We start from the raw sequence: 27,467 nt of genomic DNA, 5'->3' as shown, positions 1-27,467 counted from the left end.
AAACCCGTCTGTATTCCGCCATGGGAGAGCACAGGAGCGATGCCCTCACCAGACCAGGGGTTGGTGCTTTGATCTTGGACTTTTCAGCTTCAGAACTATGAGGAATACCTGTTCTTTACAAATTACCCACTTGTCACATTTTATTATTGCCTCAAAAATGGATGAAAATAGGCACAGATTCTAGGAAACCAAGGTCACTGATAGCCATTTTGGAAACTGATTGCCCTATTAACTAAATCCGTGACTATTGCTTTTACTACCAGCCAACTTAGAGATAAGAGCCATATCTTACTCATCAGTATATTATTGTTCACAGCACTGGCACATAGTGGACAATCCCCCAAATTTTGATATCAATTTAAATGATTTGCCTTTAGTATCATTGATTAGTGAACTATTTTAACCAGCTACCTTTATGAAAGGTTCTTAAGTTGCACATATACTGTTGGATCTGATCTTTTGCTGATCTGAAGGGAAATATAGATAACTGTGTACGAATTAATTTGCGATGACCATCAGTGAATTCTGAGATCTTTTGCCAACATGCTCCAAGCCTTATGTGACATATTAGATAAAGTTTCATTATTTTACCTGCCTTTGTGAAACTATAGTGATTACTTTCCTTTTTTATTGCTGCCTTTATATTTAAAAATTATCTTTGTAGTACTGGGGATTGAACCTACTACCTTGCAAATACTAGGCAAGTATTTTACTACTGAGCCAAATCCTCACCCAAACTTTGCTTGTTTTTTTTAAAAAAAAAAGTTACAAATCTCAAAAATATTTTGTGTAGAAAAGCATTTTGAGATGTAAGTACTCTATCGAATCTTTCTTTGTCCACTGTGGTGGAGTTATTTTCTGCTAAAGCAGGCATAGAAACCTGAATAGGTGCCAGAATGTTTAGTCTCTGTCTCTGGATTTTCCTGAACTACCAGTATTCACAGGGTCATTTTTAGAACATCAGGCATTTTAGTAGGGTACATGACAGCTAATCCTTCAAACATAGAGCAATTTTAAACAGATGTAATACTTACAAAGCTCTTATTTCAGTGTGGAATTAAATCTAAATCATAACTAAAAAGTGAAGATTTTATTTTAAATGGAAAATTCTGTGGCATGACAAAAAATCCTTTTTTTGCCTTCAGAAATAAGCTATAGTAGAAATAAAATAGTCATTGTGAGAATAAATACTGCTAAAAGATGGAATATTGATATTTTACCATTATAAGGTCTGAACATCTGTAGGAATCATGAAGTAAACTTTTATAAATTGAAGGATGAAATAAAGGCAAAAAACAAATAACATGGAAATGTATGCAACATTTATGGCAAAACAAAGTTAATTTAGTTCATGTATAAATAGTTCCTGCAGACAAATTACATTTAAAAATTCAGTTGAAAAATAGGAGAAGGACATGGATAGACAGTACACAGGAAGAAAAAGAAAAACAGATTTTAAGCGTAAAACCAATGCCTTGGGTAGGGGTGGGAATTGTCAAAAAACATTATGTGCCTACACAAATATGCCAGATAAAGCCACTACTATTCATATCAACTATATGAACTAATCTAAAAAAATGACAATGCCACCCATAAAAGAAGTGAACTTTAAAATTACAATTAGACATGACTTGCAATTTAGCAGATTGATAGAAATCAAAGAATTTGATAAATAGCTTATCAAAGAATAGGCATTTTGAACATTATTTTGGGGATGCAGTTTAGCAAGTATCTTTTCTGAAGCAATTCTATCAAATTTTAAAATACATGTTTTTCTGACACAATTTGTAAAATACATACCCACAAAGACATACACAGTAGAACCTTGGTTTCTGAGCATAATTCATTACAGAAACATGGTTGTAAACCAAAGCACTTGCATATCATAGTGAATTTCCCCATAAGAAATAGTAGAGTCTCAGATAATTCATTCCACAACCCAAAAATATTCATATAAAACTGATCACAGTACTGTAATATAAAATAAAAAACACAGATTATGAAAAAAAAGTAACCTGCAATTAGGTTTGAAAACTTTTGTGGCTGGTGTGAGGGAGACACCAGAGAGGAGGGTTATTGTGTAAGGTGGCTTTTACTGTCACTATTGGAATCACTGCTATCTATTGGCTCAATGGCATTTATTTGATGCAGTTTAACAAGGAATCCATCCAATGACACGTGCTGTTGCCCCCTTGTGCTGACTTCATGGAAATGTGATATTGCATTGCTAAACAGATTCGTGGCTCACACTGCTACAGCCTTACTTGGGTGCTGCTTTTCTATAAAATTTTGCAGCTTCTCACATTTTACACATCTCTCTCTCTAATCTGATTTGAAGTAAAGGAGTCCTCTTTCTTTCTCTCCTCCTCCTCTGCTGATAAGATCTCTATAACCTCTTGCTGTTGGGAGACAGATCCCCACAACCCAAAGTGGGAAGGAGAGGGAAGCAGGGAGGGGGTGGGGGGAGAGAGAGAGAGAGAGAGAGAGAGAGAGAAAGAGAGACAGAGAGGAGAGAGGAGAGAAAGGAGAGAGAAGGAGAGAACATTGGCTGAATTATGATTATGTGATATTCTGCATGTACTACTTGTATTGCAAGACATTGCTCCTGTATCAAGTTAAAATTGATTAGAAATGCTTGCTTATCTTGTGGAGCTTGCAGAACAAGTTACAACCCAAGGTTTTGAGATATATATATATATATATATATATATATATATATTTAATTTTAAACCAAATACTAGAAACAAACTATATGTTCACCAACAGAGGGCGGTCAAATATATGATTTACATATGGATTGTCTATTTTTCTATTAGATTTTTAATTATTATTGGTCTCTAGGAACTCTTTATACATAAATCATTTTCATCCTTTCGGGAGACGGTTTTGGTCAAAATTGAGGCTTTCCTGCTTCAGCTTTGCCCTTCCTCCTAGGATATAACACTTTTGCCGCTCAGCTAAAAGCCCAGGCTATTCACTGGCATCTCTTTTGCTCCTCCTGCTTCCTCTTACTGGACTAGGACTCAAACTTGCATCTTTGCAGCGTCACACAGCTGGTAAATTCAACTTTTGCTCTGTTCTTTGTTTCCTTTGATTCTGTTTTTTTGTTTGGGCTTTTGGGTCTCTTCCTGGGGATGTGGACCAGGAGTCAGCCAGTGACCTGGAAAGGGAGAAGGCTGGATGACTTGTTCCTTTCACTTCACCTTGAGTGCTCACTCTCTGTAATTTCTCCTCTCAAATCCTAGCCACTGGGGCAGCCGCAAAATTCAACATTTCTCAGCCCATGAAGTAGGAAACCCTCTGCTTGGGTCTATTTCCTGTTTTGTGAAGTTGATAATGCCCTAGAGAAGAAGTGGCAGTGACAGCAGAGCTCCCCTCTCTGCTGCTCCTCCCAAGGATCCTGGCCTGGCCTTTCCAATCGTGCCCACCATGTGCTTTCCAGGTTCTCCACAGAGTCACATTATGTATTAGGTTTCACTGATGTTTTTATCAGAAAGACTAGGTCATCACATCTGGAATCAGGAAGAATGTAAGCATTATTTTTAGGAAAATAAATCAGTCTGGTGAAATTCATTAAATTGGGAGAGAGTGCTAGCCAAACGGCCAGGTAGAAGCCTACTATAATAATTTCAACAAGGTATGGTAATGGCCTGCCTGGCTAACGAACAGCTGGATTTGGTATTTACTGGGAGGCTCCATGACATCTTTCATTCATGTATTCTTACTCTAATTCACTTGGATGAAGTAGTAACATCAAGTAACTGTTGTTTAGTGCTCACTATGTGTATGCACTGTTCTACCTCTTTTTACAAGGACTTTCTTATTTACGCCCATGCCTGTTGGGCACTGCTATTATTCTATTTCGCAGATGAGAAAACAGGTTAGAGGATTTAAATAACTACTTCACCATTATATGGTCAGTAAACGGCTCTTCTGAGCTGTGCAGCCAGTCCTAGGGCCTCCTGTTTCCTGACCTCTACATTCCATTGTCTTTCACCAGGCCTTTGAACAGGTTCTCTTTTAAAGAAGAAGCTGATGGTCCACAGCTATCAGCTGTGGGAAGAAAAACAATTTTTTTTTAACTTGGAGAAGTGAAAGAAGTAATGTTTGAAAGTGATAAATTGAACAAATGAAACTACAGAAAAATATGTATGTTAAAATATATATGTTTTAAAAAAAACTCAGACTACATGGGAAAATACATCAAAGAATCAACAAATGGGATCTCACTTTATTCAAAAGCTTTTGCATGTCAAAAGAAATCATCAACAGAGTGAAAGGACAACCCACAGAATGGGAAAAATGATAGCCAGTTGCCCTACCAACAAAGAACTTACAAATAGAACATAATAAAGAAATGAAAAAATCAGACCCCCCTCAAATTAAAAATCCCAATCCAAAAGTGGGAATCTGAGATGAATACACAGTTCTCAGATGAAGAAATACAAACGGCAAACAAATACATGAAAAAATGTTCAAAATCATTAGTCCTTTGAGAGATGCAAATTAAGACAACACTGAGATTCCATCTCACCCCAGAAAGAATGGCTACCATCAAAAAAATCATCAAATAGCAAATACTGGTGGGGCTGTGGGTGTAAAGAAACTCTTCTCTACTGTTGGTGGGAGTCTGGACTGGTGCAGCCACAGTAGAAATCAGTGTGGAGAATTCTCAAAAAACCTAGGATTAGAGGTCCCATTTGACCCACCTATTCCCGTTCTGGGTATCTTCTTAGAAGAATTAAAAACACACACACACACACACACACACACACACACACACACACCCCACGGCAATGTACGTGCATCCATGTTTAGAGCAGCACAGTCTGTAACAGCTTAACCTTGGAAACAATGCAAATGCCCATTAACTGAAGAAAGGATAAAAAAGATGTATTTGTACACAAGGGAGTACTTCTCAGTGATAAGGAAGGATAAACTCGAGGCTTTTATAGGTAAATGGATGCAACTCAAGAACATACTCATAAGTGAAATAAATCAAACTCACATGTGTAAACATCATATTGTCTCCTTAGTGTGAGAAACCCAGAGTAAATAAGATCCAAAATGTACAGTACATATTGTGAAATGGGAAGAAACTATTCAAAAGAAAAGAGAAACTTGGGTGGGGGAAAGGAGAAAAGAAGGAAGGAAAAGGAGAAAATACATACACAAGATGGTTAAGATAGTATACTTCTAATTTCTCTTATTTCATTGAAAGTAAAGGTTTGTGCTAACTTTTCATTCCTGTAACTACTTTAAAGATAACAATACACAATATAACTATTATTACTACCCTATTATTTTGTTTTGAAATTTTGTTATTTTACCTTTAAAATAAAAAAATATATGTCAAAATAAAATATGTTATATATTTATGTTATATATTTAAATTTAGTAGCAGAGTTGTGATTTCCCACTCAAATCATTTTTTTCCTGCTTTTTGGTGAAGGTTCATTTTAACTTATTTTCTTTTTAAAGAAAGTTTAATGTTTGTTAAATGAATGAAAGAGTACAATTCCACCAGTGAGGAGCTTCAATCCTGACTTCATTTTGTCACTGGAATTAGGCGGTGGGTCCACACCAGGCGCACAGCGACTGCTCCACTAGAGGGCGTCGAGGTTTTGTGTCAATTTGACAGTGAGGGTGTGGATTGATTTTTGCATCTCTTCGTAGTTCATATTATTAGCAATGGTTTTAAAGAAAGCTATGATTTATCTGGCACATTTTGGAGGAAAATATAAAGAGGGTGCATTCTTCTTCAGTTTCTTGATAACTAATTATTTACATTAATGAAAAGTCAAGAGTCTTATACAACAATATTCAAACTGTAGGCATTGAGTTGTCAGGAAAAATATATTACTGGAAAGGGTTTTTTTTCTAATATAATTTTGGAGGTATTTGGTGTTTCCCCCCGCTGTATGAAGTGGGGGCTGAGTTACTTCCTATAAAAGTGATTTAAAGAGAAACTCATCAAACAGTTGACAGTGGTTATGTTTGAGTGAGAAAATGATGATCTGAGATAGTGCAAAGACGTTTGCTTATTTACTATACCTCTGTGTTATTTGAGTTTTTACAATTTTTTTTAAATTTAAGTAAAAAACTCCCTCAATTTCATATAATGAATTTAAGGAGATAAAGATAAAATGATTTTGCAATATGTCCTAGTGTATACTATCTACCTAAATATGAAAAATATTGTGTCTGTGAGGCATTATTCAATATTCTACATGCATCATAATGGAAATTACACTGTATTCTTTAGCATCTCCTGGGGTTTATAGTGCATAGTGACATGCAGGTTCTGAAAAAGTCTTCAGAAATTAAACTTATTGGATCTGATCTAACTCAAAATATACCAATTTACTTGATAATGGAACACTTTTTTATATTTCACATTTAGCAAAACACATTAATACAACTCATTTTAAGGAAATCTGAGATACACAAAAAAATAGTGAAAATAAATTGTGTTCTAAATGAGGCTTTTCATATTAACTTTAAGATGATGAAAAAATATATAGGTATGTTCTACAATATTATTTTCAAAATTAAAAATGTGTAAGTACATTTCATTTCTCTTAGAAATATCTAAAAAATACAAATCAAAACATGAAACCACATTAAGAAAATGAAGGAAAAACTTGTAAATGCAACAAGTGACCCTACGATATCACTTACAAAACACCCCTAAGCAGTACTTAATGGTAAACACAGTAGTCAGATGGCCTTGGTTTCACTGCTAAACTTAGTTGAGAAGGCACTCTTCCTGCCCAAAGGACCAGCGAGAGTTCAGCCATCCCTCCATGAGCCCAGCAAGGGAATATCAGAGAGGCATCTGGCTGGAGACTACAGAGCATGTTGAAGAAACAGGACATCATTAGGAACACTACTTTTCAAGATGGAATTTAAATTTCAGGTGGAATCAGAAGGTAAGCAGGAGGCTGTGCTTTCCTTCCCTTGCAAATAGAGATAAGGAAGGGGAACAATTGTTGGTGGAAGCAGTGCTTGAGAACAGTTTGGGGCATATTAAAAATCAGGAAGGCCCGATAAGAATAAAAGATAGCAATTTAAATTGAGCAAGAGTATGAACTATATTCTTGCCCACACTTGCTATTATATAGGGACTATGTGTGTGAATATATAATGCAATCCTTCCAACTGTGTATTCTTAGTGAATTGGTAGTATGAAACTATGTATGTATTATATATTTAGATGTCATCAATCAAAATAATTTGCCATTTTTCTTTAAGTCTTTATTCACTTTTTTCATGAAATGTAGGTTAAAGAATCCCATCAGATATCTGATGTGGGTGATCCTGTCTAATTAACACAGCAAAATTTTGTTGTCTGAATTAGGTCAGACATGATAGAGATGAATTATCATGATAAGAATGTATTTTAAAAGGCTTTTTTGGCTGTATTAACATATATTAAAATTATAAACTGTTTTATGTGTTTCAAAGTTTACATGCTAGCATTTATAAGCATCCCTTTACCACTTGATTTTTTGCTGCCATATTTCTGAGATGCATTTATAATAATACAAGTTGTTAGAGTTCATTCATCTCCACAACTGCACGGGATTGTTATGTGAAGAAACTGCTTATTTAGTGACTTCTGATCCTCTCATTCACTCCGCTGCCTACCTACCCCCTGCTTAGCATTTTGGTTTTCCATTTCCTTAGAATTCAAGAACCTTACTTTCCTTTTGCTGATATGATTCCTCTTTATGTCGACATGAAATTTTATTGGGCCCTGAGGTACTTGTGAGTGAGCTGAGAAGTGTCCATCGGAGGAGATGGTTTCTTACGTTTCAATCGTGTAGACAGTCTATGAATCAAAAGGGATTTTTCAGAGTGAGTTTAACAATCTATTTTCATTGCTGTATGTGTCACCATTTTCCTGGAAACTCTTACTTATCAGGTAGAACTTTACCTAGGCAGGTCCTCTGACAGCTCAATCACACTCAGTGCTGGATTCCACAGTGAAGCCAGAAAGCTGCTAGTGTTGCTCTTGTTTCCATGGTAACTGTCTGAGGGGCCACCACTGGGATCATTGATTCACTGTAGGACCAAACAGAGAAGAAGGAACTGACTGGTGAGGAAAACCCCTTTTAGTCAGAAATTTTTCATTAGGAGGTCAAGACCTTTGAAAAATTAATGGAAAAGTACCAAACAATTCCTTTACGTATTTTTTTGTTTTAAATAGGTACTGCATTGGTCTTAACGAGGGAATTTTGCTTTCGTGTCATACTGAATCCCTTTCCCCTTCACTTCCCCTGCTCCTTTCCCTTTCCAGTCTGTTAGTTCTGTCCCCACCTTTTCCTTTCCATTGTCACAGGGTGCCTGTTACACCCAGGAGGACCTGGAATGGTGTGTTACCACGTGCAGCCAGCTCTAGATAGTCCCTTATGTAAATGTTGTTCTCTGAGAGAGAATCCAGTACACACTGTCCAAGCAGTGCTGTGCAGATCTCCTGCATTTTCCAGGGAAAAAGAAAGTCTCCTAAATAGCAATCAGGCGGGGAAGTTGAGAAGCTCTCCAGTTCCTCCTGTCTTAGATCATTATTATTCAATCTCAGGTTCTGAATGTTGAGAGTGTTTGTTTCACAATAAGATATAAAATGTAAAAGCATTAAAAATTAGTTTTTATTTTGCTAACTCATTATCATCTTTGGCAGGGAAAATTAACAAGTCACTGTAACAGCTAGGAAAGGATAGGCCACAGCATTAGGCAATATACCTAACATCAATAAAAAGTCTTAGGATGAAGGTTGTTGCAGTCCTTCAGGGAAAAGGCAGAAACACTTGAACATTTCTATGTAGCAAACTGGTTGATTGTTGGTGGCTGCTCCTTAATTTCTACTCTCCAGGTACTGTGCTACCACAAAAGGGTCTTGGAGCTTTGAAAAAATTGTATTTACGTAGATAGCCAATAGACATCATTTTTATAGCTAGTAATTATAATGAGATGCTATTATTGCGATGATCATTACCATGATGCTTCTTTTGAAGTCACTGAGCAACCTATTAGGATTTGTGTTATAAACTCCTTTTATCAAGGTTAGAGATGGAGAATTAAGGTAGTTCTTTTGCAAGAGTGAAACTACTTATTTTTATTATTACAAAGTAGTTGTTTTTTGATCCATGTTTCGTGCCCACTTACCCAATGTCTTTGCAAGTTATAACAATGTTTTAGAAATGCTAAGTGAGTTCTGCTCTTTTAAATCCTGAAGGGAATTTCCCACATAAATGTACCAAAAGCACCAAACCTTTTAAGTAACTGAGCAAATTTCTTACCCAGAGTGATCTTCAATCAAGCTTTTGATAAGAAGATTCACTTTTCTTAATCTTTTAAAACTAAACAGAAACTGTAGATACCATTTCTGTGTTACATTTTTGCTGCTGAGTGTACATATTAACATATGCATGTATATGCATACCATGCACACACACGTTCATGAAACCAACTGTATCTTCAATTTCTAGGGGTTGTTTTTGCTTTTTTTGGACACATGCTTTTTCATTCTTGGAATCCCAAAAAACAAAGTGTTTTATTATTGTTTGTTAATGTTGTTGATTGTAAGGAAGTCTTAGTTTAAAACTGAAATATTTATTATTGACAGTTTCTTTACACTTATATCACCTCCCAATTTCTCTGAGACTATAAGAGATTTTTACTATGACTTGCGAATTACTTTTACTGCTACTAGTTTTGCTATGATTTGAAAAGCAAGAAGCAATATGTACATATCAGATGAAAGTCGAATGGTGCTTGAGCCAGGCTGTTATCTCTTCCTGTCCGGAAGCCGAAGAGGTCGGTGTCTCTGTGTCTCTGAAGAGCCAGGGATTTGGGGGAAGCTCTGGCAGATCCTGAGACCAGGCCTCCTTCCTAGCTTCCTGGCAGCTGCTGGCTCTCAGATTGGAGAGCTCGTGGAATGGCCAAAAGTGGTCCTTATATTCAAGTACACCTTCATGTCTGTAATCCAAAGAAAGGAGTGTTTTGATCTGTTCTGGGGAGAATCGACTCACTCGTGTCAGTGAGAAGGGCAGGGATACATCTGGCTTTGGGTAAAGGGAGACAGGATTCAATTTGGTCAGCACTTCCTCTTTCCTTCCTAGGCCCTGCCTTTGTGGGGGCGCTTCCTCCCCACAGGAGAGGCTGCCTCCACCTCAAAGCCTCCACTCCCTCCCTTTTGCAGAGGAGAGCTAGGCCTGTGCCATGGCCGGGTGAGGGTGGGGGCTACCTTTGTTCTCTTTGTGTGGCTGAGTGTCAGTCCCGACAACAGTGTGTAGAATATGGCACTTCTGGTTTTACTTTTCTTTATGGTGCTGTGAATTGAAACCAGGGCCTTGTACACATGTTAGACAGTTTACCTCAGAACTACATATCCAACTCTTCAGAGCGTTTTTAACATGCTTTTAGGATCATAAGTTCAAAGTCAGCTGGGGTACCTCAGTGGCTCAGGGAGATTCTGTCTGAGAAATCAAAAGGGCAGGAGATGCAGCCCTGTGGAAAGGCCCAGGGTTCAGTCTCCAGGACTGTTAAAAAAAAAAAGTGCCATCTAAAGGTTCCCAGGCTCAGACTTGATTGAATAGGTGGTCTCAGTCTGTAGGCTCCAAACACTAATCACCTACTATAATGTTTTGTAGTTAAAATATATACAAGTATCAACTATGTACTTTTGTGGCATAAAATTAATGGGGAAATTAAATGATAATTTATATAATCTTTTTTAGGCTGTGAAACAGACTATACAAAATATGAATTTAAGAGTATTCTGGTTATAAATCCATAGGCCACATGTCTATCCTATTCTAATTTTTTAAAAAATGTATCTTAAAGAGGGTAAAATTAAACGGAACAAAAAGGTCATAAGAAAACAATGTAAGAGACACAGATTTCAAAGCACGAAAACTGGAGATCTTCACTGTCTATCATATTGTCTCTTGTTTTTTTCCAAATAGTTGTCCATATCTTCCCATACAATGAATTCATACAAAGCAACATAGTATAAAGCTGATTCAAATAGGATGATGAAGACATTTTAGGTCTTCCAGACCAGACAATAAGGAAGTCAACAATGGCTGTCAGAGTGTCTCTCGTTCTCTTTAAAATAACTGTCCATATCTTCACGTATGTTGAAATTAAACAAAACACTAAAATCACTCTGAACAAAGAATAATAGTATGGCTGGTTTTCACATCATGATGCTACAGAATCAGCACTGGGTACCTTAGTGTCTCTTTTTCTTCAAAGTAGCTGTTCATTTCATCATGCATTATATAATCGACTCTCATAAATTGTTTAGAAGTTCTACGCATGCATGAGTCTCTACATGTATACCTATTCATTCTGTATTAGAGGAAAAAACAAAACAAGACAATCAAAACAAATTCCTAGAAAAACATGAAACAAAAAAGACATATAAACCACAATAGCAAAGAGCCCAGAACACTGACAATATAGACCTTCAAAACAAGGTGCTATGAGTGTAACTAGGGTTGTTATTTTACATAATCTTCAAGAGTTCCTCAGATCACCATACAATAATATGCACAATTGTTCTAATCCTATGAATGTTAACTATTTTGTTCCAAGAACTTATAGAATTTGTAGAACAATCATCTTAGCTATCCTAAGTGTGCTTATATAAATGTAGGTATTTTTCTTTTCCTTTCCTTTTTCTTTTTCCTCATTTTCCCTGAGATATTATTTTTTACCCTTTAAGCAGATTCTTGTCTTTTCACTGTGCTTTTTGAGTTTTCTGTATCTTATATACTCTTACCATTTCTTATACTATATGGGAGACTATATGGTATTTACACATGTGAGTTTTTATTTCACTTATGAGTATGGTCTCAAGTTGCATCCATTTACTTATAAATATCTCAATGTGATCATTCTTTGCAGAAGACCTACTCTGATTTTTTAAAAATATGAGACAAGTTAAGTAAAACCTAAAAGAATAGAGGACTCACGTTTATTAAAATAGTGATGCCATTGAAGAACATCAAAATTCTCTCACGAAGATGATATTAAGTTCTTATGTTGTATAAGAATATGTTTGTACATATGAAAGCTAAAGATATGGAAAACTTTAACCTTTGAGCTCTGCACTGAGAAACTGAGAAGAATAAATTAATGCATTCTTATGCAATTTTTAAAGAAATGGAGTATACATATTGTTTCTGTCCCTTAGTTTCTTCAAAATCAACTTTCCTTCTAAGAAAACATGGCCATTATTTCTCTATAAAAAAACTAAACTTCTTCTGAAAGATGAGTTGTTATAAAATGGGGTTTCACCTTTAAGACTCAGAGGAGACAGCATTCAATACATGTCCAGGTTTTTCAGTCAGAGACATTCTGAAAGGGGCTGATGAACTGAAAGGGAGTAGGTTTTAGGAACTCTAAAGGCCATTTACAGTTGATCCCAATTTTTCCTCCAATCAAGGATCACCAGCCAAATGAGAGAAATTAAACAATGACTAATTAACCTGTATGTGCAATCATTTTTTTTTTGAGATTCCTTGAATCGAAGTGGCCAGTATCCTGCGGTGGGGAACCAAGTCATCTTACATCTGATACCATTTTAAGATTTTCCACTGCCTTTGCAAATATGAAACATGGGAGCTTCTGGATCAGGTAAGTCTGGGAAGGGGGGCAGAGGGGGTGGGGGTGGGGGGAGAGGGCAGAGCAGCGACTCCAAGGGCTCGAAGCCAAACAGTTGTGTGGGAGGACACAGGCCTGACACAGATGCAGGTCCTTACCACCTTCAGACACAGCAGTCCTGCCCACTTAGGAAAGGAAATCAGATTAATACTAGACAGTAACCTATCAGCCACTGTTCCTCTTCCTTTGGAAAGAGCAAGAAAGGGAGAAAGGCACGATGTGAGAAGAAATGGTAAACATCAGGGGACAGTGTGTTCTTACATGTATGCTATTAGGGAATTATTGATATTATTCAGTTACTTTATGGGGTTAAATGGAGTTTAACACAACATTATAATATTTTTTCTATGGGGGAGGTGCTCTGAGCTTTAATAGATGACTCATAAGTGGAGTCTTGGACTGTAACTTATCAGACAGATTTAGCTGCTTTTTCAAATTAACTGTGCGTGCATCAGTACAAGGGATGGGACACATATATGGGACTGTGATGTGTCGGCAGTGACCAGATGGCCCTTCCAGAGTTCTTCAGAGTAAGAGAGTAGATACACTGTCCTCTTAGGCTATGCTAGGAAGTACAGACATTTCTGCAAACATAACAAATTGAGGTTCAGCTAGGAAATGATTCTAGAAATAGTCACCTTTTTCCTGGTTTAATTCTAACACAATTATTCACTGTACTGGAGAAACAATTGTACAGTTAGCTTTTAGTGTATTATACACCCCTTCCCCAAATTCAGTTGTTGAAAGCAAAAATTACTTAAGTGGCTGTAATGTAGGTTGGTGAAGCTGGGCTCTTCCTGGAAGCTCTGTTTCAAGTTATGTGTGACCACACAATCTGGGCTTAAATCAGCCTCCCACAGGTCCCTTCCAGGGCGGCAGTGCAGCAGAGAGCTCTTTTCATAGTGACAGCAGATGTGCAAGAGGACAAAGCAAATTCAAGGGATCTTAAGGCCTAGACTCATCGTGGTGCATTGTGACTGTCACTTCATTTTGTTGTCCACAGCAAGTCAGATGGCTGAACCCAAAGTCAAGGTGTGAGTAAACATATTCTGCTCAGTTAGTGGGGATGGGGGGAGAACTTCAAGGTCCAGGACAAATGGTATATATATGGGAAGGTACTGACTTGATGGAAAAAATCCCAGAATGCTCTGGAAATGGAGCTAATAATGCATCTAGCACAATAATCACTGACCTGGTGAGTTTAAGTTAGATCTACCCCTTGTGAGTAAGCAGGGGTTAGGATTACATGCCCTGCAAGGGCACAGTGCCTAACCCTGCCATTTGAAGATGAAAGATCTACCTTCTCTCTGAGAAGACCTAAAAAGTTGATCCACTGAAGTTGCTGAGGCCCGTAATGTCCGTCTCAGAGTTGTGACAAGTGCAATCCATGAGGAACTTTTCCATCAATCACATTGACAGGAAGTAGTTGCCCAGCAAAGCCTAGCAAAGTAACTATGGGAGACAGCAGTGTCTTCTGACCAGCTGTGGGGAGTCCCAGTGAGCTGAGAGTCTTAAGAAGGCCCATAAGCATTGGTGATAAGAAGGCCCCTGGCTCACTACCTTATTAGAGTTACGGAGAAGGGAGCATCAGATAGTAGCTGGTTTAGGAACTGAGCTCAACTCTGTTGAGGGGGAGATGAATATAAACATTTAATACTTTTTGGGGGGTAACATTTCTGACAATTGTATTAAATCAGCCCACCAATCTTCTTCAATATTGCCTTTCTTAGCAATGCCTTGATGGCTTTTTTTTTTCTTTTATCTTTTTACAAAGATTCGGCCTATCCGAATTATTAGAAGAGTCAAATTCTGGCATTTCAGATTCGGTTCCATTCTCAAAATCGCTTCCAAGTTTGTTTCTTCCTCCTTTGGAGGCAGGAGCTTTCTGAAAGGATGATGGTTTCTCTGACTCCTCTTCTGCTCGTTTCAGGAGACTTGCGACTTCTTGGTTGACCATGACTTCCACCAGCATCTACCCAGGCTGCTGAGAAGGTGCCAACAGCCTTTGCCAGTGAAAGGCTTTTGCAGGTGCAGCTGTCTTAGGCACCGACCATCCGTCCTTTGCCAGGTTTGGCCATCTGTGCTGGGTGACCTCTAGCCCGTGGCCTGTAGCCTGTGCTGCCAGTGCCTCTTCATCAGCATCCTCTTCCCCAACACACGCATTCACATACCCTGCAGCCAGTGCTCAAGATCACAGTCTCAATTCTCTTCCTCCCCCAGATTGCTGAGGGCTCAGGGATCCATGGGCCCCTGTATACTCTCTCTGTCCCTATTTATGTCTGATGGGGCCTAAGAAATATGTACAGTATTTTTTAGGACCTCCTCAGTTGCCCTGTTGGACTTGAACTTGCACTTTTCTTACCCCAGGCTCCCTCAGTGCTAGGATTACAGGCCTGCACCACCTCACCCAGCTACGCCTCCACTCTTGAAGCAAATCCCTATCACAGGAATAAAAAATTTTGGTTTCTTCTAGGCATCTGATCTTTATAAGATACTCTAATCATTTTCTTTATTTCCATTAGCTGTGGGGAGGGAAAAGTTATTCCTCCATCCCTCTTCATCTTTTCAGTGGCAGAAGGAGGTAGGATAAAGGTTAATGATAACAGATATCTGAGACTTTAAACTCTGATGGAATGTTGACGGTAAGTCCTGGAAGATCTCTTATTTGAAAATGTGGATATAATTACTGCTTTAGTTTTAGTTTGATCTACTAACCTCCTTCAAGGACAACATGACAAGTCTTATGATCTGTTGTCTTACAGCTCAGGCTTAATTTGGTTCAAAACTGGGCTCTGCTGCTTAATAATCAAGTCCCATTAAAAAAAAAATCTGTAAAATGGTGTTATTTTTTCACAGTTATTTCCAGTGTAAGATGAATAGATAAATGTCATTTGGTTTCTTTATTAGAGGTGTTAAACACTGCTAGTTATCTTCCCTCACTAATCCATCTCTTGAACCTTATGTGTTTCCATGTCTGTGCATATGTATATCTGTGTCTAGATACAAATGTGTATATGTGCATGTATAAAATCTAGGCCTTTGGTATTTCCTCCCCTGAATCCATCAGCTATGTTATTGGTACGAGGAACATATATTTGGGACACAGTTTTCAACATTCAGTAACAACAGCCCTAAATTCTTATATGACTCATCAAGTCATAAGTTACCGAGGGCACCAGGTATGGACTCTCTATTTCCTGCAGCACGTTGTGTAGGTGTATTGTTACCAGAAATTCTCCAAAATGCTACCCAGTCATTTCAGTCTTTGTTTCTATAGAAATGACTAGGATGAAAGAAAAGAAAGATTAAAACAAAGAAATGTGATTGTTTTTATATTCTACCATCAAGAATAACTTGGTACTTAAAATGAAGTGATTCAAATGAGAATAAACAAATTTAAATAAAAAAGTTTTGATGCTGATTTCTAAACTGAACTGGGTTTTAGCTGATAAAATCTACAAAGCAGAATATTTACCCTCAAAAATTATCAGTCATACATTACCATTACTCACGCTTTCATATCTTCATATATGGTAGATTTTCTAAAACCTTAAGAGACTAGGAGCTTTTTAGATTAAGCTACGTTGATTAAGTTAAGTTAAGATTAAGTTAAGATTGAGCTCTACGTTTAGAGCAAAAAAGGAGTTCGATATTTAATAAACTTGTATTAAGTTTAATTCATAGCTAAAGAGCTTTTGACCTTCTTTTGCATTGTTTGAAAGTTAGAGGTTCAAATCTACTAGAGGAAAAAGGAACAGAAGTTCTTCCTCTTCTCTTCCACATAACCCTGGACCCACAAGGACCAACACCCATTTTTGACACCCTCACTGTGAAGCAGGTTCGGTGTGCACTGGTCACTAACTTATTGGAGCCCAGTGAACAGCTTCCTGCCTCTACCATCATAAGCTGTGTAGGTTTTTATTTACACACAGGAAGCAAGGGACAGAAACGTAGATTCACTGTGAGCTTAATCCCCAAAGTCCTGCAGGCTGCCTGGGTGGAGAGTCTTGGTTGCACGTATGCCACTTGCACTGCAGCATGGAAGTGCAAAAGCAGCCTGCCCCAGATTATATACCTCAGGCACCGTGATTCACCGGGATGCGGTGTGGAGGATGTCCTATCCTGGACAGGACTGGAATTGAGCTTGTGTCCTTATCTCAAGATGTTGCATTCCCAGGATATTCCACAGTCATTCTTGAGAACAACAAGCAAAAAAAGTGGGTAAGTCTGGGTCAGTCCAAGATCATCCAAAGACTATCCTGCACCAACATGACTCTAACCTCCTCCATTATCACAAAACAACCTTAGAAAAATATGCTGTTAATTGACTTCCAGGGAAAAGTCCGTAAGAACAAGAAAAATCTTGATAGATTGCTCCATCTGTTTCATGATCTGCAAAATCCACACAACGTTTTTCTGGCCTATTATATTAACTAAGTAATCAGTGTCTTCTGTAGGTAACATTTGATAAACAAATAAGCATAGAATATTCCTCAAGGTTCTGCTTCCATTTGTACATGCATGCCTACAATACACACATGCACACACTCACCTTAACCCTAACAACTACTATTGGGAAGGTTAAACTTTTATTTTTAGATTAAGAGAACATGAGAGTGTACTCAGGTCTATGGCTTGTTTAAATTAATACAAATGAGTACAACAGTTCTGTATACCAGCCCAAAATTCCACAGTTTCATGCACACGTGTAGACAATGGCCATGAAATTTGAATAATAGAATGTTGAAATAAAAGGAATCTCAGAAATTACTAGTTCAAAGCTCTCCTTTTACTAATAAGGAAGTTTAGTTCTTCTATAAGGAAAAATTGTGAAGGACATATAAATGGGGAGATAAGCATCACTAAGTGTCCTATCTAGCACATCCTCTCAGGTTTTCTGATTTTATTAGGGTCCAACATTTCAGTCTTTTAGTTATTTTATGATTAATAAGTTGCATTAAATGATAATAGTACAAAGAATTCTCCATAGCAAAGTGAGTGTTTTCATGTGAAATAGACTGGTTATGGCCCTTTGAATACTCACCAGTTTGCAAATTTAGCCTATGCATGTGTATGTGTATGCTTTTGTGAATGTTACATCATTTTACTGGTTCCTTCATTAATTAACACATTAAATAAAGCCTTTGATGCATGCTCATTTTACATTTATATGAGTCATGATTTTATCTTTCAAAAATGTCCTTTAAGCAACTACCTGAAGCATCTGACTGATACTAAATGAAGGATATTGATTATAGTTAGCAATGGAGTACAACCAGCTATGGAGCATTTATTATTATAAATACTTTACATATTTATTTGATATTCAGTTTACCAAAACTGTATTCCTCCAGAGTCTGATGTCGGGGGCCCGGAGGAAGGGTGAGAGGAGAGAAAGTAAGAGAGGGTCAAAGGGAGAGTGGCCATGATTGATGTGTGATACATGCTTTTATAGAAATGTCACAGTGAAAACACTAATTTGTATAAATACTATGTTAATAAAGTCTGTTGTATTTTTAGCAAAACATATATAAGATGGTGTTGTGGTTTATGCCTAGATGTCACCCCAATGCCTCATGTGCTCATAGGTGAGGCTTTTGAGATTGGATTGGATCATGGGGCCATGATATTCACCAGTGGATTTCTACACTAATGAGTTTGTAGTTAAATATGATGTTGTGAGATGAAACATGGTCAGAGGAGGTGGGTAACTGGGGGCGTGGCTGGGAGGCTCTATCTCTTCCTTCCTCCTCCCTATTTTTTCTCTCTGTCTTCTCTGCTATGCTTCCCTCCTTTGGAACTAGCAGACTATGGGATGAAGCTTCTACAAATTGTGAACCAAAACAAACCTTTCCTTCTTTAAATTGTGGGTATTAGGTATCACATCCCAGCAGTGAGAACCTAAGACAGGCATTAAGGCAAAGTAGAATAAGTCACCCAAAAACATACTTGTTTGACATAAAAGAGGCAATTTTGGGTTAATAGCACCTAAGAGGCAGCAAGTAGAAAAAATATTCTGTATATTCTTTTTTACTGGAAACAGTTCTTAGCCAGAGACAGCACCACAGAAACATGCAAAAACAAAAACAAAAACAAAAACAAAAACAAAAACAAAACAAAACAAAAAACCCTTACTGGCATTTTCTTCTCACCTATTTACCTTCCCACAGTTTCCTGCCTTTGGATGGCGAGAGCCACCTTACTTGGTCCTGGAGCTTCTCTCCAGATTTGTTGTTCTTAGTTGAACCACAGAATAATTAGTCGCCACCTTGTGCTACCTTTCATGGAAGTTCCTCCCACATGATGCATCAATAAACCTGCTTGCTTTTCTCTTATTAATCTGCCTTTTGTTACAAGGGTCTTTTTCAACTATGTATTTGTAAAGGTTGAGAAGAAATTCTACTTCCTCCCTAGCAACACTGACTTCTTAGTAGTGTTAATAAAACAAACAAATGAACAAAAAACAGTGGAGGAATAGAGGTTTAGATAAAATCAAACAAATTATTTGCTTTAAGAATTTTAAGAGTCTATATATCAATATTTCCTAATTGTACAGAAGGGGAGATACACGGAATTTCTTAATTATACTTGATTATCTAATCGGTAACATTATGTTTGACTATAAGGACAGAAAAAAATGTAAGATGTCTGTCTTAATGTCTTAAACTAGGTACTTTCTTTCTTAATAAAAAATTCCAAGATAGATGGTCCTGAACTATTTCGGCTCTTAGGGATGATGGACCCAGGCTTCCATTGTTAAGCACTCTCCTGATCGCAGGGTCCCAGCCTGAACATCCACATTCTAATCCGGATGAAAGGAGGGAAATGGAAAGAGAATCCTGTCTCTCTTCAGGGATACTTCCAAAAAGTTCAAAATGCCTGTTGCTGACCTCTTAATGACTAGAGCTTAGTGACCACACTTAAGTGAAAAGGGGACTAAAACCACATCCATTCTTGCTTAAGAATTCTATTTCTGTGGAGGAAGAGGACAGGACCATGAATGATCTCTGCCACAGCCATAAAACTCTAATTTTGTGGACTTTTTTATAAAGGAGGTGGGGAAATGTCGATGTCATTTAATTCGTTTCCATTTCCTGAGCTACTAAGAATCCATATGGAAAGCAAACCTATAGGAAAGACCTGAGAATGAGGACTAGTAAACCGACTCATCAAGGCATTCTTAGAGGAATCAGAAGCATGAGAGGGAGAATTAACGTTTGAATTCAACCATTGCATTAATTCACATGAAAACTTACAATTCCAGAATGTGAACCTAAAATTAAACATAGTGTTTGTCATAAGGGTAATATGAATAAAAAATAAGAATTTTTCCTGTTGTAAGAAAGGGAAAGAGACTGCCCTTAATCATCATTTTTCCTAAAGCATTTATTTAAAAAAAACCCTGCTAATTGTGAATTCTTCCTCTGCCCCTTTTGAGATATATGGAGATCTTTTAAAAATATGAATAAACGGAACTTCTGGGAGAACATGGTGGATAGATAGCAGCAGCTGCAGAGGCTCTCTGAGATACCCCACTTAGAGTCCAGGAGTGGTGCGGTGTAAGGAGTCCTAAGCGGGGGAGATGTACCCTGCTGACCCAGGAACAAACTAAGCTGAGAGAAACCAACTGGAAATGCAGTCCCAGTGCTATAACAGGAACAGATAAAATCTCAGTGCGGAAGCTGGAACCCGTGCCTCTGGAAGCTGCAATTTGAATTTCCTGCTGCCAATGCTGTGTCCAAATCGACACAGCAGGGAGAGAGATGCGTGAAAGCTCTGAGAGTGGAAATCGGCAAACGGAGTTGAGAGCGGGACTGGCAGGAGCCCTGCATCGACCTGCGATGAGTGAGCAGAATGGGGACCCTTCCATAGAGTAGGAGGTTCCAGCAAAGGACATTCTGGGATTGGGCAGACTAGCCGGAACAGGACTCTGCAGTGACTTTCATCACATAGTCCCCTCTCAAGTGGGACTGGTGCGGAGTGCTTGGCCTGGGTGACGCACTAAGACCCAGTAGGCTAGCCCAAGCTGGGACCAGGTCCCAGCACCTGCCCAAGACCCTAGCAGTGAAGCCTTTGGTGGGTTGACCTGGAGGGGCGGGCCCAGCAGAGGCTGCCCAGGTCTGTGTCTCCTTAGTGCACTGCACTGGGTGGGAACAGCTAACCGGTGGATTCAAACAAACTGTGGCTGACAAAGAGAAAAACTGGGCCTCCTATGTGCACTTGTGTGGAAGGAGCAAAAAGTATGGGAAGAGGGAGCAACAAGAAAGGCTCCTCAGTCCCCAATCTTGAGAACACTGATCCAGGAAAGGTAAATGCAAAGGAGGACAGAAAACATGCAATATCAGACACGGCACCAATAGACATAAAGCGATATCTCCGGAGCCTCATAGACGAGTTCAAAAGTGAAGTATTTAATGAAATAAAGCAAGATATAAGTAGAATAGTTAGAGAAATGCTAAGCACCGCCCAAGAAAAAACAGATAGTGGAATGGAAGAACAGAAAAAAAGGGGAGAATTGTTTGATGGAGAAAATAGAGAAAACATAGAATACATGAAGTAGGTTCAAAGAGATTACCAGGAAACTAAAAAGTCTATCGAAAGCTGGCATAACAGCTTGAAAGAAACTAAGGATAGATTATCTGAACTGGAGGGCAGATTTGTAATGTGGGAGCATGAAATGAAAAACTTCTTAAAAATAACAAGAAAACAAACAGCAATAATACAAAGGCTAGAAGATGATAAGAGAATCTATAACTTAAGAATTAAGAACATAAAAGAAGAAGTAGGGACACAAACAAATGGACTACAAAAGCTATTTACAGAAATAATCCAAGAGAATTTTCCTAATTTAGCAAAAGGTAAAGATACTCAGATGTATGAGGCATACAGGACCTCAGCCACCTACAACCCAAACAGAGCTACACCCAGGCGTATAATAATCAAAATTCCAGAAATCCATTATAAAAACAGAATATTAAAAGCCGTCAGAGACAAGAAACAGATCACTTACAAGGGAACACCCATCAGAATTACAGCAGACTTCTCGGCACAAACCATCAAATCGCAAAGAGTGTGGGGGGAAATAATTCAAGCTTTAAAAGATGATAACCTCCAGCCAAGATTGCACAACTGTCCCTAGAAATTGATGGAAAAACAAGGTGCTTCCAGGATAAAGAGGAACTAGGGGAATTTGCAACCACCAATTCAACTCTACAGAGAATACTGCAGGATATTCTAAAAAAGGAAAATACCAAGATTCCAGAAACAGTGGCAGAGAGGCCACAATGAATGGAACAGAAAGCGAAATGAAGAAGACAAACTGACAGCTAACGACAGAAAAAGAGCTCAACAGAAATGAGGCAGAGAAAGTTGGATGGTAGGAACAGCTATTTTGGAGAAAACAAGACATCATAATAGCTAGTGCTGATTATCATCTTGTTTTGAAGTCCTATCAAGCTTTTATTCTTCTGTCTCCATCGGTCTTAACAGGTTGTATCTTATTGGATTTTATTATATGTGATAATATAAACAATAACTTTTGTAGACAAGGAGATTACACAGAAACCATTGTTCATTTTCTGATAGTTGGTTCTAAATACGCTGTAATACTGTCATTCTCTTGAATGGTTTTACATTGTCTTGGTATGTTTGATGCTACGGTATATGAAGTTATACTCAAGATTTCAAGGAAAGAGACATTTTGGTAACTACTTTTATGTCAGGATATCTTGTGGTGAAACACTATTTTGATTAAATGGTTATGTTTTGACCTACGCTGTTCTGTTATTATGCCCCTTTTATCTCAATCTCCTTTTTTAATTATTTACTTTTTTATTTTTATCTTTTTAATTAAGGGAAAAATGGATAAAAATAGCAGGATATATTATAGTAACCTACTTTGATTTCCTATTAACTTGATTTGAAACCCTGTATTGCCCTCACCATCTATATTTTCCCCTATTCTGCTTTACTTGATAGTACCAAGTTCGAAAGTATAGGTAACAACTGTGAAGACAATAAGATTCATTATGATGCCCATTCTGGTTGACCATTATCTTCTTTTAAAGTCCTGTAATGTCTCCAATGTTTTGGTTTTATTCTTTACTGTTTTGTTCAATTTTATTATAACTGATGATATAGGCAATTCTTTTTAAGAATAGCAAGAGGCAGTATGGTAACCATTGTTGATCACCTTGTATTTTGTTTTTACAGTATGTATTATGTCCATCCTTTTGATTTGACTGACTCTGTTCTGTTATGTCACATTTGGTTTTACTCTCTTCAAAAAAAGTAATAAGAACTGTGGGAGTAATAAAACCCAAAATGTGTAATTGTCATTGTACAAAAGAATGGAAAAGAAAGTGCTCTAAAGGATATAACTGCATGTATATTTAAGTGTATAAGATAGATAACCATATTACTGAGCTTTGTTGGATCATTGAACAGAACTGTTTCCAGTCTCACTGTTTGAAAGTCCATTTTATATGCTTTAATTTTGTAACTTGAACAACTATTTCTAAAATAACACTATGTAATCTATTAACTAGTGATTTTCTACTGTTTATTTTTTCTGACATTCTGTATAACTTGAACCCTTTTTCTGTTTTTTTTTCTTTTTCTCCTTAAATAAAATTTAAAAAATATGAATAAACCCCTTATCATGTTTGTAATCTAGGAATATTTCCTTAAGTACCTAGAAGTCATTTGTTTGGAATGTGATCACCCAAACAATACAAATGATCATCTTTGGCTGGTATTCCTTATTGTCATAGAGATGGCTGGGCTCTGCCTGTGTCATGTCCAAACTTAATGATGTCAAACAGATAAAGACAAGTTGTCTCTTTGTAATCAGGAAGTCCCATGTTTCAGAATTTCCCTAGCATTCCCTTCTTGTTTAACAGGGTCATATGCTCCTTTCCAAACCAACAAATGACAAAGGAAATGAAATTACCATAGTAAGTTTACAACAATCAGGGTCTAACCAAGTCATGGTGGGGAGTAGCAAACAGCCTTGAACTCCCACCCAAACCAAAGTTCTGTCTGCAGAACTGTAAGCAGCAATCAACAAAGTCCGCTATGTGTTTGCACCATAATTTTATACTAATGGAGTTGGTTACTGAATCTGAATGAAAGACATCAAGTGATTTGTAAAAATAAAGACACTGATGCAGCACCCTTGCCCAGATTTTTCTTGAGATTTTTGCTGGGAAAGGGTCTCCACAAAGTGTGACCTAGAGCGAACTTAATAGCAGCTGATGGTTACTGTTGCTACCACCAATTATCATACAATCTTTTCTCACAGAGGGACATTATGTGTAGAATACTTTTAAGTTGAAATTCTGTTCTTCCTGGAATTTTCAATGTATCATGTACATCATGGCTTCTTGACTTTTAGTTATAGCAGTGTCAGTTATTGAAACCAATGAAAGATGAACCAATAAAAAGGTTATAAGAATTAACATGTCAATACCTTATTTTGACATCTAAGTGAATAAAGTGGAACTGAGAAATGCTATCTTCCATAATAAGCATTTTATTTACTGCATTAACACTGTTTAAACTTCCCTATTCTTTCCTCTGTTCTTTTCCTACCAGTGCAATAAGCTAGCATGCACCCTATCGTACACATGCTAGAAACAAGGAATGGTGTATGATTATTTCTGGTTTTTGATGTTGTTGTTATCATTGTCTTTTTGAGTCATGGTCTCACTATGTAGTTCAGGTTGGCCTTGAGCTCACTTTGTTGTCCAAGCTAGTCTCGAACTTGTAAAGATCCTCCTGCCTCAGCCTCCTGAGTGCTGGGATTACAGGTGTGCACCACCATTTCTGTTCTTTTCTTCTCAATTGTAAGTACTATGGGACTACTTCCCTGTATTTGGAAAAGGAATTTTGAGGAACTGGACTTACTGTGAGGGAGCTACTTCCCCAGAAGAACAGCTATTTGTAGACTTTCTTGATTGCTTTAGAGTGTTGTAGTGACCAGTAACCCCCATTTTCCCCTTCTGCTGCTTGATCTTTCTGTAGGGATGGGCCTGTCATAAATTGACAATTTTCATTGAGGTGTCAACACTGATAGACATAAACATTGCATAAACACTAGATGAACCCATGTTTCAAACAAATTCTGTAGAAGATAGACTTGAGTTACTTAAAAGCTCCAGTGTGAGATTTATTTTATCCTGAAAGATATTTTTATGGTTCCATCCACATCAGTCACTGTCTCTTTTCCTTTTTGTTCCTGTGTTGGTCCATGTTCTTCCTTCCCCTGGAGCAGTTTGCCTCCCATCTTTGCATACTTCCTATTCTTTTGAGCTCAGCTCAATTGCCATTTCCTTATGAAAGCCCTCCTAGACTTAAGTCATGTCAAAGTTCTCTATCATATGCATATATCACTATTTACTTTTACCTTATGCATTTATTATACAGGCAGTTACATATTTATTTGTATAAAATCAGTTATTCAATGAATATGTTTGCATTTTGAAGAGTACCTGGAATACATTTTAAAAAGAAACAAACATGTTTATGTTGTTGTCATGGAAGGTAATGGCAGTGTTGGGTTAATCATATGCAAAATTTTCACGAATTATGTCCTTCAATATGAAGGAGTGAAGGTACTGAACTCAGGGCCTTGGATGTGCTACGCAAGTGCTCTACCACTTAGCGACATCCCCGTCCTAGATCATGCCTTTTATGAATATGAGTCAAAAACTACTCCCATTTGTGCTGTCTATAGGGAAAAAAGCCACTCTCTTGTGTGAAAACAACCATCGGTGATATGGATAAAGTTTCAGGGACCAGTGAGGTGCACATCTCAGGCAGTCTGAGGGTTAGAGGCTGTTGTTCATATTGCATGCATTAAAAGCCAAGTCTGTGATTGCAAAAAGCACTCGCATTGCCCAATACAGGCTGCAAACCACGAACAAAAGAAGCTGCCTGCGTCCAACTCAATGGTTGGGTCTTCCCAAAATTTAACTGTAGAAGTCCTACCCCCTCACTGTGATGGTGTTAAAAGGGAGGCCTTTGGGAAGTACTTAGGTTTAGAGGTGGTCATGAGAGGAGAGCCCCACAATAGGATTGGTGTCCTTACATATGAAAGGTAAGAAATGTCTCCCCCACTTTCATATAAGGACGTATTGAGAAGGCAGGCATCTGAAAGCCAGGAAGAAGGCCTTTTCCCAGCAGCAAATCTGCAGGCACCTTGATCTTGGACTTCCTAACTTTCAAAGCTGTGAGAAATAAATGTCTTTTGTTTAAGCTTCCCAGTCTGATATTATGGAGGTCCAAGCCAAGACCTCTCCACAGCCTTTATTTAGCGCTGTAATTTCCTAGAGTGATCTTAACATTGTATTACGTACTGAGTGGCTTGAAGAAGAATGTTACTGTCTCAGAGTTTGTAGGCTACAAGTCTGAAATGAAGGTGTTAGCAGGATTGGGCTCCTTCTAAACCCTGTAAGGGAATCCTTCTATGCCTCTTTCTAAATTCTGCTGGTTTGCTGGCAACATTTAGCATTCCTTAGCTTGCAACTATGATCCAGTCTCTGCTTTCACTGTACCACGGTGTCCTCTCCTTATCTCTGTCTTCATTCATAGGCATCTTCTTAAAAGAACATCAGTGATGTTGGGGTAGGCTTCTCTCTATTCTTATGACTTTACCTTAACAGCCCAACTTCCAAATAGTGTGACATTCTGAACTTGTAGGGGTTAGAATGTCAGTGTACTGTTTTGGAGAGAGGAGACAATTTACAACCCATACACTTAGCAAGATCCACCAAAGTTTAAAATTACCCAGGTACCTTAATTTCCAGATGCTCTCAATGTGTGATTCCTTGTTTATTTTTTTCCAGTAATAGAGAGGAAAAGAAATCTTCTTGCCAAGTTCTGAAATAGTAAAAACCTGATATAAAGAGTTGGTTGACATATGGAGATAAAATTTAACATTTCTTTTGTTTAAGCAGATAAAGGCTGGGTTGGAGGACAAAGTTTCTGCCTATATGAACGTGACCTTCTAATACTGAAACACAGAATTTATATTCATCCACTGAGTGACAGGGCAGCCAGATCATACTGCATCACATTTTGTGTTTTGCCAATGAGATTAACTGACCAATGCCTACTTTCAGGTTATTTTTCATATCCTGAAACTTGTGGGTGATTAGAGGTCATGCAACATCCTGGGGTACTGTCACAGCCAATCAGCGTGATAGCAAGAATGACACAAACAAGAACTGTGAACAAGAGATGCCATTTGGATGTATTAATCTGAGTAACTATTTGGACATTCACTTTCAAATTATGAGTAAGCAGTCTACATTGATTTTGTGTTAAATCTTAGCAAAATCTGCTAAGATGCCAGTGTCAGAATTGGCACAGTTCCTAGAACTTCCAATTTTTAGAATCCTAACATTAAGAAAGGAGTGAATTTAAAAAGCTGTTAACAACATTCACAGTAAAACAAGGTAAGATACCCCCCAAACCTCCAAAGTGTAAACCATAAAATGGCACGAGATATGTGATTCACCAGCATCTGTGCAGGAGAAAGCAGAGGTAACCATGGAGACCACTGGCGGCCTGACAACAGGAAACCCCTAAAGGTCCACAGGGCCTCACAAAGAGTAAGGGTGAGAGCAGCACAGACAGCATGGCAGCTTGCCGTCCGTCCGTCTGTCCAGGGCACCCCGGGCCTGCAGCAGGCCAGCAGCACCAACACTCCCTCCCTTCTCTCCTGACAGACCCTCACACTCAGGAGCAACAGTGGAAGAGAATCAAAACTGACCAGGAAGTAAGATACA

At 38.0% G+C, this 27,467-nt stretch overlaps 1 long non-coding RNA gene across 1 annotated transcript; it reads left to right on the top strand.

Moving 5' to 3' along the window:
- Nucleotides 1-6,735: 6,735 nt before the first annotated feature.
- Nucleotides 6,736-16,025, top strand: LOC134470386 (uncharacterized). The gene is made up of 4 exons (XR_010039237.1): nucleotides 6,736-6,932; nucleotides 12,529-12,648; nucleotides 13,526-13,709; nucleotides 14,606-16,025. It is a non-coding gene; the product is annotated as an uncharacterized LOC134470386 (long non-coding RNA).
- Nucleotides 16,026-27,467: the final 11,442 nt, after the last annotated feature.

The sequence above is a fragment of the Cavia porcellus genome, unplaced genomic scaffold, assembly GCF_034190915.1.
Source record: "Cavia porcellus strain 051 isolate PalLab524CR breed Dunkin Hartley unplaced genomic scaffold, mCavPor4.1 scaffold_14, whole genome shotgun sequence".
Lineage (NCBI taxonomy): Eukaryota > Metazoa > Chordata > Mammalia > Rodentia > Caviidae > Cavia > Cavia porcellus.
The sequence above is the reverse complement of the archived record's forward strand: the minus strand, read 5'-3'. Positions and strand labels throughout refer to the sequence as shown.